Consider the following 16,421-nt stretch of genomic DNA (forward strand, 5'->3'; position numbering starts at 1 on the left):
ATAGGGAAAGGATTCCCTATTTAATAAATGGTTCTGGGAAAACTGGCTATCCATATGCGAAAACAAAAACTGGACCCCTTGCTTACATCTTATACAAAAATTAACTCAAGACGGATTAAAGGCTTAAACTTAAAACCTAAAACCTTAAAAACCCTAGAAGAAAACCTAGGCAATATCATTCAGGACAGAGGCCTGGGCAAAGACTTTATGGCTAAAACACCAAAAGCAATTACACCAAAAGCAGTTACAACAAAAGCCAGAATTGACAAATGAGATCTAATTAAACTAAAGAGCTTCTGCGTAGCAAAAGAAACTATCATCAGAGTGAACAGGCAACCTACAGAATGGGAGAGAATTTTTGCAATCTATCCTTCTGACAAAGAGCTAATATGCAGAATCTACAAGGAACTTAAACAAATTTACAAGAAAAAAAAAAAAAAAAAAAAACAACCCCATCAAAAAGTGGGCAAAAAGAAGACATTTATGCAGCCAACACATATATGAAAAAGAGTTCATCATCACCGGTCATTAGAAAAATGCAAATCAACACCACAATGAGATGCCATCTCATGTCAGTTAGAATGGCGATCATTAAAAAGTCAGGAAACAACAGATGCTAAAGAGGATCTGGAGAAATAGGAATGCTTTTACACTGTTGGTGGGAGTGTAAATTAATTCAACCATTGTGTAAGATAGTGTGGTGATTCCTCAAGGATCTAGAACCAGAAATACCTTTTGACCTAGCAATCCCATTACTGAGTATATACCCAAAGGATTATAAATTATTCTACTATAAAGACACATGAACATGTATGTTTACTGCAGCACTATTTACAATAACAAAGACTTGGAACCAACCAAAATGTCCATCAATGATAGACTGAATAAAGAAAATGTGGCAGCCATAAAAAGGAATGAATTCATGTCCTTTGCAGGGATATGGATGAAGCTGGAAAACATCATCTTCAGCAAACTAACACAGGAACCAAACACTGCATGTTCTCACTTATAAGTGGGAGTTGAACAATGAGAACACATGGACACAGGGAGGGGAATATCACACACCGGGGTCTTTTGGGGGATGGAGGGGGAAAGGGGAGGGAGAGCATTAGGGCAAATATCTAATGCATGCGGGGCTTAAAACCTAGATGATGGGTTGATAGGTGCAGCAAACCACCATGGCACATGTATACCTATGTAACAAACCTGCATGTTCAGCACATGTATCCCAGAACTTAAAGTAAAATTCTTTTAAAAAAACAGTTTTTTAAATTACTCCAAGTAAAGAGAGACAGACTCCCTCTCAAGATATTGTCTGACTCAATTTACAATAAAACTCTAGAAAATGCAAACTAGTTTCACTTAAAAAGCAGCTTTAAGTGTACAATTATGTCAAAATGAAAAGTTTAATGAAAAACATGATTCATCTGAGTCTCAGTTCATTAGATTGGCAGTTGAAATCAGGAAATGTGAAACAGTTTCAGAGATTCAACTAGTGTTAGCACACATCAAATAGTAATGAAACAAGGCTTTTAAAAAATCCCTCATTTCCAATATTAGAACAATTATCTTTAATCATAACTGAAGGATGTCATTCACTATACCTCCCAAAGTAAATAAGGACAAATATTATGAACAAGAAACAGTAAGTGAAAAAGTTAATACTACATAATAATGGTAGTCAAAATGGAATCAATGAGTGCCAATATAATGAACCTCTCCCCTCAAAAATTCCAACCACCATGTTGCTTTTCATTACAAAAAGGTGAATAAAACAAATCAAAGCAGCTATAGACAGGAACACAGGTCCTGGTGTCTGTTACTGAGACCCAGGATAGTGCCAGGGTCAAATCTCTGTAGAAACGAGCTATTGGAGGCTCTAAGGACCCTGCCTCCTGGGGCCTTCCTCTGAGTTTTCCCCTTAGGGTAGTGGGTAGGGAGCTGTGTCATAGGTCCCAAATCAGAAGTTAGGCCAGAGGGCGGTATCAGCAAGACGGCAGAACAGGAAGTCCCATGTTTCACTTCCTCCCCAACAGAAAGTTCAACTAGAAACCATCCACAGACAAGAACACCTCTGTGAAACTCCAAAACTTGGGAGCGAGCCTGAGACACCCATGTGGACCATAGGGCCAAATAAAAACCACATTAGAAGGGTAAGAGGTATGGTCTTGCTTTGACCACTTTGCTCCTTCCCCTCCCCCAAGTCCACACAGCACCACACAGAGAAGATTCATTTTGATGCGTAATTTCTACAGTGAGAAGAAGGCCAGAGGTGGACATCCAGCTTCCCTAGCATTCTAAAATGCTTCCCAGGAAGCCTACCACTGTGGCCCTTCCTCATGGGGAACATTGAAAGTATAGGCAAGACTAGACTGTCTTGGGTCAGGTAGAAACAAAGAAGTGAAGCAGAGGTCACAGTGATGATAACATGGATTGTTGGGATAGCTCTGTGTTCCTGCCAGTGGTGGTGCCCAGTCAGAAGTGCCAGCCAATGGCAGGATCCACCCACAAACCTCAGCTAGTTTCTCCCAGAAGTTGTTCAAACTGGCTTGAGTACCTAGATGGCCAGCCTCCACGACCAGCCTCACAGCCCATGCCAAGGCCATACTTGGGCATGAAAATTCCCACCACAGTGCTTTTAGGCAAAGCACAAGGGCCACAGGTACTTGACATGAGAGACCAAACAGACACTTGACCCAGCTACAAAGCCCACCCAAGGCTCTGCCCAAGCAGGGAGATACCTGCCACCACACGTTTTTGCAGAGCACAGGGGCTGGACCTGCCCAACACAGGAGACCACACAGCAGTCTGAACCAACCGCAGAGTTCACCCCAAAGCTGGAGAGCAAGCCCGTATCATCCATTTTTACTGAGCACAGCCTCTAGTCTAGTTCATCCTGAGCAACATTCTGCCTCGCTTTTGGGTCCATCCTGCAGTCCTGTCCAACTGCAGAACTCAAATAGCAAAACTGCTTGGCCAGGGAATATATGCTGTGACCTGGCCTCATTAGTGGTAACTGCAGTGTCCAGTCAGCAGTTCCACATAATTGCAGGGCCCAGCCAGTGGTCTCGCTGGACAGTAGAGCCCAGCCAGCAGCCCCACTCGACCTCAGAGAAAAAGCGTCAGCCCACCCAGACAGAGAACTCAACAGCAAGCTCTGCCTGCCTGTGGTCACTACCAGTTGGCCCATCCAGAATCACAGGCTAAACTAAATAGTGAAGGTTAATTCCTGTGAATGAATAGAAACAATTTTTAAGAAACCAAATATAAATCCTAGAGATTAAGAATACAATGATTGAACTAAAAAAAAGTCAACAGAAAACTTCAACAGCAGGCTCAATCAGGGCAAATAAAGAATTAATGAGCTCAAACACAGAAATTTTTTAAATTATCCAGTCAGAAGAGCAAAAGGAAAAAGCATAAAAATGAAGAAAGACTACAAGAGTTACGGAACACCATCAAGAGAACTAATTTTTGCATAATAGGAGTGTACCACCAGCACACTCACCAGCCAGGTGTTGCTTCCAAGGGGTTCCAATCACAGGCAGCTTGGCCCCTGCACTTACTGGTGAGGCACACAACTCCCAGGTGATCCCCATTCAGATCTGGCAGGCCAGCTGCACAAACTTCTGCAGCCTAGACCACTACAGCTGAAAAACTGCAGAGAGACTACTGTGTCCATTCAAAACCAAAGCCCATGAACCCTACCCAAATGACTCTCTAAGACATATCTGCAGGCGAAACTTTCCCTGCAAAAGCCACTCTATAATATCAGAGGAGGCGACCATTGCACCAGATCCACAGGTATTAATGCAGCGACACAAGAAACATGAAAAAGGAAACATGAAGTCAATGAAAGAGGACAATAATTCTCCAGTAATTGACTCCAAAGAAATGGAAAGTTATGAATTGCCTGAAAAGGAATTCAAAATAATGATCTTAAGAAATGCAGTGAGAAGCAACAGAATACAGATAGACAACAAAATGAAAAAATAAGCTATGACCTGAATAGTAAATTCAACAGAGATAGAAATCATAAAGAACCAAATAGAAATCTTGGAACTGAAGAATTCAATGACCAAAAAAATGCAACTGAGAGCTTCACAACAGGCTATATCAAACAGAAGGAAGAATTTATAAACTCAAAGACAGGTGTTTTGAAGTAACCTAGTCAGAAGAATGAAAGAGGAAAAAAACGAAAAAGAACAAAGAAAGCCTACAGGACTTAAATGACTATTAAGCAAAGAAACTTTTGCATTATGAGAGTTCTAGAGGAAGAAGAGATGGTGAAAGGCACAGAAAACTTATTTAACAAAATAATAGCTGAAATCTGCCCAAGCCTTGGAAGAGATATGAACGACTAGATCCATAAATCTTAAAGGACCCTTTATAGATTCAATCTAAATGATCATCTTTGAAGTATATTATATTCAAACTGTCAGAAATCAACAACAAAGAGAGAGTTCTAAAATCAGCAAGAGAAAAGTAACAAATTACACATAAGGAAAGCTACAATAGACTGTCAGCGCATTTCTTAGCAGAAATATTGCAGAATAGGAGGGAAAGGGATGATTTATTCCAAGTGCTAAAAGAAAAATGTTAGCTAAGAATAACAGACCCAGCAGAGATATACCTCAGAAATAAAGTATTTCCCAGACAAGCAAAAGCAGAGAGAATTCATCACCACAAGACTGGCCTTACAAGAAACATTTAAGAAAGTGCTTCATCGGCCTGGTGTGGTGGCTCACGCCTGTAATCCCAGCACTTTGGGAGGGCAAGGCGGGCGGATCACGAGGTGGAGACCATCCTGACTAACACGGTGAAACCCCATCACTACTAAAAATACAAAAAATTAGCCGGGCGAAGTGGTGGACACCTGTAGTCCCAGCTACTCGGGAGGCTGAGGCAGGAGAATGGCGTCAACCCGGGAGGTGGAGCTTGCAGTGAGCTGAGATCCGCCACTGCACTCCAGCCTGGACAACAGAGGGAGACTCCATCTCAAAAATAAAAAATAAAAATAAAGTGCTTCACCTGGAAGTGAAAGGACAACAACTACTGACATGAAAACATATGAAGGTATAATCCTCACTGGTAGACATAAATTAATAATCAAATTCAGAATACTATATTACTGAAATGGAGGTATATAATCTTTCAGATCTCCAGTATAAAACGTCAAAACGATCAGTGATAACTATAAGTTGTTAAGGGACACACAGTATAGAAAGATCTAAATTGAAGCAACAAGATTATCAATTATGAGACAGGAAAAGTCTAGAGTATTCGTTTGCCACAAAAGTTAAGGTGGTATCAGTTTAAAAGTTTAAGATTTTTATATAAATCCCAGAGTAACCACAAAGAAAAAAATTGCAAAAGATACACAAATGAAAAGTAAAAGGAATCAAAGCTTATCACTAGAGAAAACCAACAAATCACAAATGGAACTAATAAAAAGAAACAAAGGATCTATAAAACAACCAGAAATTAACAAAATGACTGGGGTAAGTTCTTACTTTTCAGTAATAACCTTGAATATAAATGGATTAAATGCTTCAATTAAAAGACACAGAGTGGCTGAAGGGATTTTTTTTTTTTTGAAGATACAACTATATGCTGCCCACAAAAAACTCACACCACCTGTAAGGACACATATAAATGAAAAATGAAGGAATGGAAAATAATATTCCACCTAAGTGGGAAACAAGAATTGGAGTAGCTAAGTTCAGGTAAGATAAGTTAGACTTTTGTAAAAAGAGACAAAGTCATTATATAATAATAAAGAGGTCAATTCAACAAGACATAACAACAGTAAATACACGTATACCCAACATTGAAGCAAATATATAAACAATTATTATTAGATTTAAAAAGAGATGGCAATAAAATAATACGGCACCACAATACAATAATAGTGAAACGGGAAAAGTTCCCTTGTCCCCAAAGCAGGGCTTGCGGCTCACTCCTTCGGTGCCCCGCTACTCACACCTCTGGGGGCGCACACAGACGGGCAAGCCGTGGGGCTCCGAGCCCAGGCAGTGTCTAGGGGTCAGTGTTCACAGCTCTGGACGCCGCAGCGGACGTGTGTTACAGGGTGTTCCTGTAGTTTTGCAGTCTATATAGGTGGCCGGTGTTAACCAGCTCAACATGGAGTGGTTTTCCCCTGGAGTCAGGCCGCTCAGCATCCTGGGCTCGTCTCCAGCTGCCCCGCGAAACTGCATCGTGGTGCTTCGGCTGGTGGTCGGCCGCCACCGCCAGCTTCTCTAGACGTCCAGCCGCCTGTGTGTCTGCCCGCAGGCCTGGGAGGTTTTTATAGGCACAGGATGGGGGCGTGGCAGGCCAGGGTGGTCTTGGGAAATGCAGCATTTGGGCGGGAAAGGCCTGTCCACACCTCGATCCTGGGGGTGGAGCCCTAGCCACGCCCTCCTCTTCCGGGGCTTCCCTTCCTCTTCCGTATCATTTAAAGGGACCACGCTCTTCCCTTCCCAGCGCTTCCCTTCAGTCTCAATAGCGGGAGACTTCAGCCTCACGCCCTTAGCAACGACCAGATCATCAGACAGGATATAAACAAAGAAAACAGATCTAAACCACACACTAGACTAAATGAACCTATCAGACATTTACAGCACATGCTGCTCAAGGCCGGGCGCGGTGGTGCACGCCTGTAATCCCAGCACTTTGGGAGGCTGAGGCAGGCGGATCACAGAGCCCAGAAGTTAGAGACCATCCTGGCCAACATGACGAAACCCCGTCTCTACTAAAAATACAAAAATCTGCTGGGCATGGTGGTAACTCCTGTAATCCCAGTTACTCGGGTGGTTGAGGCACGAGAATCGCTTGAACTTGAAAGGTGGAGGTTGCAGCGAGCCAAGATCGCACCACTGCACTCCACCCTGGACGACAAAGCAAGATTCTGTCTCAAAAACAAGCAAACAAACATGACAAAATCTGCAGAATACACATCTGTCTCAATAGCACATGGAACAGTCTCCTGAACAGATCATGTTAGGTCACAAAACAAAGCTTTAACAAATTTAAGATCTAAATCATTTCAAGTATATTTTCTAACCATAATGGTATAAAACTAGAAATCAACATCAGGAGGAAATGTGTAAACTTTATAAATACATGGAAATTAAACAGCATGCTCCTCAACAACCAGTGGATCAATTAAAAAATTAAAAGAGCAAATTTAAACTGTCTTAAAACAGGTAAAATTGAAAACACAACATACGAAAACCTCTGAGATGCAGTTCTAAGCAGTTCTAAGAGGGAAGTTCATAGCAGCAAACGTGTATATTAGTCATGTGTGGTGGCTCAAGCCTATAATTGTTAGCAGTTTGGGAGACAGAGGCAGATGGATCACCTGGGGCCAGGAGTCTGAGACCAGCTCAGCCAACATGGCAAAACCCTATCTCTACTAAAAGTACAAAAATTAGCTGGGCATGGTGGCACACGCCTGTAATCCCAGCTACTTGGAAGGCTGAGACACGAGAATCCTGGAAGACAGAGGTTGCAGTGAGCCGAGATCCCGCCACTGCACTCCAGCCTGGACAACAGAGGGAGACTGACTCAAACAAACAAACAAACAAAAAACCTACATTAAAAAAAGAAGAAAGACCACAAACAAACAACCTAATATGCACCCCAAGGAACTAGAAAAATACGAAAAACTAAATCCGAAATTAGCAGCAGAAAAGAAATAATTGCTATTAGAGCAGAAATAAGTAAAATAGAGACTAAAAATACAAAAGGCCAATGAAACAAAGGCTTAGTTTTTTGAAGACATAAACAAAATCAACATACCTTTAGCAAGACAAACTACAAAAAAAAAGAGAGAAGACTAAAATAAATAAAATCAGGGATGAAAAAGGAGACATTACAATTGATACCACAGAAATACAAAGAATCATGAGAGACTGTTATAAAAAATTATATGCTAAAAATTGAATAACCTAGAAGAAATGGATAAATTCCTGAACACACAACCATCCAAGACAGAATAATGAAAAAATAGAAAATCCGAGTAGGCCAGTAATGAATGAGTGAGGAAATTGAATCAGTAATTAAAAAAAAACTTCCATCCAAAAAAAAAAAGGCCCAAGACTAATGGCTTCATGGGTGAAATGTCTTTTTTTCACAGAAATAGAAAAAATACCCTAAAATGTATATGGAATCACAAAAGACAAAACCCAAGGCAATCTTGAGCAAATAGAACCAAGCTGAAGGCATCCCAATAATTGATTTCAAACTGTATTACAAAATGATGGTAATTCACCATGGTCCTGGCATAAAAATAGACATGTAGACCAATGGAACAGAATAGAGAGCCCAGAAATAAACCCACAATTTTATGGTCAATTTATTTTGGACAAAGGTGCCAAGAATACATAATTTAAAAAAAAAACTAGTCCCTTTAGTAAAGGCTATTAGGATATCTGAATATCCACATGCAAAAAAAAAAAAAAAAAAAAAATTAGACCCCTGTCTCACATCATATATCAAAATTAACTCCAAATGGGTTAAATACTTAATTACAAGATCTGAACCTATAAAACTATTAGAAGAAAACATAGGGGAAAACTCCACATTAGTCTGGGAAATGATATTTTGGATATGACCTCAAAAGTACAGGATAACCCAATTTAAAAGTGGAAAAAGGACTTGAATCAATGTTTCTCAAAAGAAGACATACAAAAGGCCAAGAACGTGAAAAAATGCTAAACCTCGCTAATCATCAGATAAATGCAAATTAAGACAACAATGAGATATTACTTTATAGCTGTTCGAATGGTCATTTTCTAAGAGATGAAAGATAACAAGTGTTGGAGAAGATGTAAATTAAATGGAATTTTTCTACACTTTGTGGGGAATAAATTACTATAGCTATTATTGAAAACAGTATAGAAATTCCTCAAAAAACTAAAAATAGGATTATCATATGATCCAGCAATCAAAGAAATCGGTATGTTGAGGAGATATGTGTATCTGTGTTTATTGCAGTGTTATTCACAATAACCAAAATATGGAATCAACCCAAGTGTCTATCAACAGATAAATTGGTCAAGAAAATATGGCATATATATTATATATATAACATATATAATATATATTATATATAACATATAATATATAATATTATATATGTTATATATATGTTATATATAATATATATAACATATATAATATATAATATATAATATATAATATATATATATAATGGAATATTATTCAGCCATAAGAAGAAGGAAATTCTATCATTTGAAACAATTGGATGAACCTGGAATAAAATTGTGCTACATGAAATAAGCCAGGCACAAGGAGGACAAACATTGCATGGCCTCATTCACATGTGGAATCTAAAACAGTTTAACTCATAGAAGCAGACAGTAGAAAATAGCAGTTACTAGGGACTGGGTGGGGGATGATGGGGGAGATGTGGGTCTAATAATACAAAATTTCAGTTAGATAGAAGGAATATGTTCAAAGGGTCTGTTTACATAATGGTATTTGTAGTTAATAACAATATATTGTATATTTGAAAATTGCTAAAAGAGGAGATTTTAAGTGTTCCCATCATTAAAAAAAAAAAATTTGAGATGATGGATATATTAATTCGCTTGATTTAATCATCCCATATTGTCTATGTGTATACCTATGCAATATATATACAATGATTATATGCATATGATATATATCACCTCACTTTGTACTCCATAAATATATAAAATTATAATGCCAATCTACAATAAAAATAAACTGAAAAAATAAATTAAAATAGGATAACATAGAGTGTGGAATAATAGACGTTGGAGACTCAGAAGGGTGCGCAGATGGGAGGGGGACGACGGATGAGAAATTCCTTCATGGATACGGCGTACACTATCTGGGTGATGGCTACACTGAAAGCCTACACTTCACTGTGCAATACATCCATGTATCAAAACTGCACTTGCACCCCTAAGTTTATATAAATACATTTTTTTAGTTGTAACAATTTTTTCAAAAGGAGTTAGGCCCACTTATTGTCCCTGGGGAAGGATGGAGGGCCCTGGGAAGCCTCAAGGAGAGGAAGCAGAGTGGGTTGTAGAGGCTGGGCTGAGTCCAGGGACCAGAGGGAGCAGAGAGTCTAGGAGCATGCGGTGAGTGGCAGAGGCGATGGCCGGCTCCCTGTGTGCCCTGCAGGGAGCAGTAAATATGAGTCCAAGAACTGGCAGGTGATACTCATGAAGGACATCAGTGTAGGCTGGGCCAGGCAGGGGCATTGTGTGGGAACAAAATGGTCAGCTCAGGGAATGCTGCTGAAGGAGCATTCTGCTATGCTGCTGAAGCTTAGCTCCTGAGAGGAAAGGAGAAAAAAGTCAGGGAGGGTCCTGACCAGGGAAAGGGCTGGCTACACACACACGCGCACACACACACACACACAGAAACACACATACAGAGGTATTTGTGTGTTTGTGAGACAGAGAGAGAGAGAGATTTTGTGGGCTCTTCTGTGGTTTAATCTCTCTTAATACAGCCAACAAAAAGCCAGCTGAGTTACTCACACCTAAAACCTGACTTGACATCCTAGATTGGCCAGCACTAAGAAGTCCCTTTGAGTTACTGGAAACTTATTCTTATGAAAATAATGCAGGCTCACGTTTCAAGAGTAAAATTTGACAAAAAGCACTGTAATAAAAAGCAACAATCTCCTAACCGTGTCCCTTCTGCATCTTTTCCCCTATCCTTCCAGGTCTTGTTTCCCAGAGAAATAATTGTACGGCTTCTGTTTGGGGTTTTTCAGGTTCTTAACTTCCTTAAGTTACCTGTTTATATCACCACTACCTGTCGACTGGCTTTCTGCTGTGAGGGGTCAGGGCTGTGAGTCATCAACAGTGCTCTCTACCTCCTTACCCGGTCCTTACTTCCTCACTATTTACACTTCCTCACTATTTACACTTCCTCCAGGGTTACAGCTACATTTTTGAACAAATACCTTTCAACTAAGAAAGTTTTACAGAACTTCAGAGATAAACGGAAAAAAATATACTGCTCATTAACAATAGTGGAAATAAAATACTTGAGACGTTTCAAGCAAAATGAGCCCGTAACAAAATAAAGTGATGAGACATGTAACACAAGAAACGGTGGTGAACAAAACCACCAAAAGGAGTGATTATTGCTGTAGCAGCTGCAAGTGCATCTGTGATGCTTAATGCAATTTCTAGGACACAATTCCTAAAATAGAAGGTGAAAAGATTCTATGTTAGAGCATCCGAAATTTAACTTCCACATGACTTCAACAAAACCTGGAAGTTTGGGTGGGGAAGAGTAGAAAGGAATGGAAGAGGAGTAAAAGCATGATCAATATTTTGTCTCATTCAGGAATGACCAGCACTTCTAGACATTAAAGAAAAAATATAAAAGTGTAGATGTAGTTTACAGTCTGGGTGAGGTGGCTCACACCTGTAATCCCAACACTTTGGGAGGCCAAGGAGGGAGCACTGCTTGAGACCAAATGTTCAAGACCATCCTGGGCAACATAGTAAGATCCTGGCTCTACAGAAAAATTAAAAAATTAGCCTGGCATGGTGCGTGCCTGTAGTCTCAGCTGCTTGGGAGGCTGAGGTGGGGGGATCACTTGAGCCCAGCTTGAGCCCAGGAAGTCGAGGCTGCAGTGAGTCATGATTTGCCACTGCACTCCAGCCTGGGTGACAGAGCTAGATCCTCTCTCAAAGTTTATATCTATATATGGTTTATAAACGTTTAAGCATATATAGAAATAGGTCATAGAATGTTCAAACCACTAGAGGGGACACAAAGAAAGAAAACTGCATCACCCAGTCGCAGAAGCAAATATAAAACAGAAAGCATATTTAATAGGAACAGAAAACAAGAGAACAAAACTAAGTCAAAGCAAATTATTAACTGCTATATATGTGACAAATTTAATTTCCCTTAAAAATGGAGATTTTATCTGGAGGCAGAAAAGGTGACACTTCTTGTAATAGTTCTTAATAACGACGAAAGCAGCAAACACTTACTACTTATAATCCAGATACTGTTTTAAATGCTTCTATATAGCAAGTTTTTTTGTTGTTTTTTTTTTTGTTTTTTTAGACAGGGTCTGGCTTTGTTGCCCAGGATGGAGTGCAGTGGCACGATCTTAGCTCACTGCAACCTCCACCTCCCAGACTCAAGCCATCTTCCCACCTCAGCCTCCAAAGTAGCTGGGACTATAGGTATGCACCACCATGCCTGGCTAATTTTTTTAAAATTTTTTGTAGAGACAGGGTTTCGCCATGTTGCCCAGGCTGGTCTCAATCTCCTGGTCTCCTGCCTTGGCCTCCCACAGTGCCGGGATTACGGGTGTGAGCCACCACACCTGGCCTAGCAACTTATTTTTAGTAACTTATTTAGAGATAAAATAAAACAAGACCACAGAAAAAGTTTGTAAACAAAGGAATGGGCAAAGACAGTCTAGCAGGAAAGCAAAAAGGAAAGTTGAAATTACAATAGTAATATCGCCTAAAAAATAATAGAAGAAAAAAAATTAAACATAGCACAGATGTTTGACACTGGTAAAAGATACAGTCCACTTAGAAAGTGAAATACCCAGGCCGGGTGTGGTGGCTCACACCTGTAGTCCCAGCACCTTGGGAGGCTGAGGTGGGCGGATCACTTGAGGTCAGGAGTTCAAGACCAGCCTGGCCAACATAGTGAAACCCCCATCGCTACTAAAATTACAAAAATTAGCTGGGTGTGGTGGTGCACGTCTGTAGTCGCATCTACTCAGGAGGCTGAGGCAGGAGAATCGCTTGAACCCAGGAGAGGGAGGTTGCAGTGAGCTGAGATCACACCACTGCACTCCAGCCTGGGTGATGGAGCGAGACTCCATCTCAAAAAAAAAAGACAGTGAAATACCCACCTAATACATTGCAGCAAAGAACAAATATCAAAGCTTAGGGGTCAGAGGGCCAGGACCTTGGGGAGGCCAGGCTGTTTGGGAGTAGAGGGTGTGTGTGGCTCCTGCAGCTCTCACATTCTCAGGAGCCAAAGATGAGCACCTGCGGCCCGGAGGGAGCCAGTGGGCTGCTCCTCTTCTAGTGGCTCTGCATGTCTCCATCTGTGTGACAAAGCACAATGGTGGGCACTGTGCCCGCTGACAGGCACCAGAAAGCCAGTGTGAGCTCCCTGGAGAACCGCCAAGGAGAACATGCGCTAAGGAAGCTCAAGGGCGGCGTGTGGGCTGCTGGGGGAGGTGGATGGGGAATAGTCAGAAAAGGAGGAATTCACTCCTTGTGAGGCTGGCATGACTTTGCATTCTGTCTCCTCTGGTAGCCCACGCCAGGCGTGAGAACAGCCTTTGCCCTGGGGATGAGGGTTCTCCCACCAGCCCTCCAGAATTCCCTCAGACGACCTCATGGCGAGGCTATGCAATGGGGCGTGTTCTCCACTGTCCGAGTGATGGCTCCATACTGGCCTGGCTAGCCCCTGGCCTTTTCCTACCCCACGCATGCTAATTACCCCCCTCCACGTGGTGGCCGCTGCCTTCACACCAGCTGCAGCAGGGAGGCCTGGCTGGGGCCACACACTTCCGAGCGGGGCGGGCGTTCCCCGGGTGCCACTCTAGCCACCCAGACTGTGACCGCAGACCCAGGCCGCCTGCTCTGCAGATCAGGCAGGATCCCCACCCTCCTGTGTGGGCTACAGCCGCCCAAACTGCAGCTGTGGGTCTGAGCCTCCCTGAGCTCTTGGGTGGGAGCCGAGGACAGGCGGGATCTGCCCTTCCGCGTGCAGCTGCAGCCGCCCGACCCACAGCTGCAGACCTCGGCCTCCTGCTCCACGGAGGAGGCAGGAGCCAGGACAAGCAGGAGCCCTGCCCCTTCCAAACTGACGGGGCAGGAGCTCCCCGGGTGTGGCTTCGGCCACGCTCCCAGGAGCAGGACCCCAGCATCTGTGCAGCCTGCACCGCCGGGGCCTGGGAAGACCCAGCCCCCCAACCCCCATCCCTGCAGGCTCAGGGGTTCTGGTCCTCACTGCCTGGCCTCTCTCTGCTCCCAATCTCGGAGCGGGGTTGGGGCCTGGCCAGGGACCGTGAATGGCAGTGGGAGGCAGACAGAGTCCCTGGAGGGAGAAGGCAGGTCCCCAGCAAGGCCAGGGAGGGTCTGAAGGTCGGGCCCCCAGTCCTTGGGACCGGAGTGGGGACTTGTGATGTCTCCCTCTGGCTGCCCATGGACCAATCCGCATGCACTTCCTCCCCTCAGAGGTGCATAAAAGCGCCAGGCTCAGCCAGAGCAGGGCAGAGGATGGAGAAACAACAGGATGACCAGCTGCAGAGAGAAACTACCCTCTCTGCTGAGAGCTTCAGAGACCTGCAGAGGCATGCCGGACAACCTGCCTGTGGAGAGGAGCCGCTGTCTCCAGGGGCTTCTGTCTGCTGAGAGCAGCAGGTGGCAGGAGGACCAGCGGGCAGAGAGGAGCTGCCCTCTCCAGGGCCTTCTCTGCTGAGAGCTGAACACTCAGTGGGACGGGAGGACTTACCTACAGAGAGGAGCTCACTGCAGGTCACCTCTGAGCTGTTCCAACGTTCCGTAAAGCTCCTCTGCATCTTCTTCACCCTTACTTCTCCGTGTACCTCATGACCTCATTCTTCCTGGAGGCGGGACAAGAACTCAGGTGCCACAGAGGTTTCCAGGAAGAAAATCGACACCCCAAAGATCGCACACAAGGACAGATGAGGGTCCGTTCTTTCCAGTGGCACCTGTAGCCTGCCGGGGGCTCAGCACCTACCTTCCTTTTGGATCTGAGCCTTTATGCATTTACTGGGTCTTGGAATGGGAGGTGCGGCTGGCAGGGCGCAGCTGCTGTCTACAAGTTTCCTGCTGCATGAGGCACCTGATATGCAGGCGGTGGTGGCAGGTGGTGTCCCCCTTCCGCATCCCACCAGGGCTGTGTCTACGAGTCACAGAAGTGGACTCTGCCCATTTCTCTCTCTCTTTGCATTTCTGATGTGACAATCTCACCTTTCCCCAGGCAGCATGGAGGAACCCAACCTAAGGGCAATGAAAAGCTTAGGCCATGTTCTCGTTTTTGAGCAGCCCCTCTCTACAAGTGCAATTTCCCTTCTCTTTCACTCCCCTGTGTGGCATGCAAGGGCCTCAGCAATGTGGTCCCATCCATTTCTGTTCAGCCTTCCCTTCCACTAGTGAGCCACACACTGGCCTGGCCAGCCCCGAGCCTTTTCCTACCTCCCACGTGCTAATCACCTCCCTCCACGAAGAATGTCTGTCCTCCCGGGCTGCCCCATTGCTTCCCTGATCCTACTGTTTATGCAGCATCCATTTTCAGTATACCTTGTCCCTGAGCCCTCCTCTGTCTCCCCAGGCCCGGGGAACTGCACCCACTGTTTGAGCTCACTGTTCAGCCCCTTTGCTGTCCTAGGGACATCTTTCCACATTAATAAGCCTGGGTGCCCAGTCTCGCCAGCCTGTCTGAGCACGGACAGTCACCTCCAGGTCCATGCCTGTAGCTCGTTGGCTCCTGTCTCCCTCCCATATAGAGCCCTGCCACCTGCACAGGCCCCTCTCCAAACATAGGCCCTTCTGGGAGTCCCTGCGGTGTCCTGCTGGGGCAGAAAAATTTAAAATACATATGCATTCATTTACTCCAAGAAAAGTAACAGGCAAGGCAAGGGTTAAAAAGAAAACAAGTTTTCCTCTGCCTAGCAATCTCACTTCAAGGACAGATAAGATAATGCTGTCCAGAAAACCAAGGCCAAAGGAATGGGCTCCAGACACCCCCCGCCCCACTTCCAGAGCAAGGGTAAAGGAAAAAGAAAGAAAGGCAAATTCTTTTACTGTTACTCTTTCCTCAGGCTTCTTCAGCGTGATCGTGTTTTACGAATGTCTGTATTTAGTCAGTTCTTGTTTTTCTTTCAATGCAGCTACAAGGCCACCGGCTATGCAAGGCCACAAGTTATGCTGTGCTATAGATTATGTGACCTATCATATGATTAACTGCTTTTGTTTTGTTTATCGTAAGTCCACTTACAAACACCCCACCCTGTCTTTGTTTAGGGCTCAGCTTTTTGGACGTGAGTCCACCGAGCCGGTGTGTACCTAAAATAAACAATCCTCCTGATTTTCACATCCGTCTCTCTGGTCCTCAGTTTACCACAATATTGCATGTGTTTGAGCGGCTCGTGCCTCAGCTCTGGCCCGTTCCCTGGAGGGGATGTCAATGTGGGCTGCAGCTGGGTGGCTAGTGCCTCAGTCCACTTATGCCCAAGTCGCACCATGGCCTACAGTAAGATGGGGTGGGCTGGGGTGGGGTAGTGCTTGCTGCTTCTTTCTTGAGCTCTGCTCCACTGGAGAAATCCCAGTCCAGCACCCCCTGCATTTCCGAGCTGCACGCGAACAGGTTTTGCAGGCTGCACTAAC

Source organism: Macaca fascicularis, chromosome 6 (assembly GCF_037993035.2).
Source record: "Macaca fascicularis isolate 582-1 chromosome 6, T2T-MFA8v1.1".
In the NCBI taxonomy this organism is placed as follows: domain Eukaryota; kingdom Metazoa; phylum Chordata; class Mammalia; order Primates; family Cercopithecidae; genus Macaca; species Macaca fascicularis.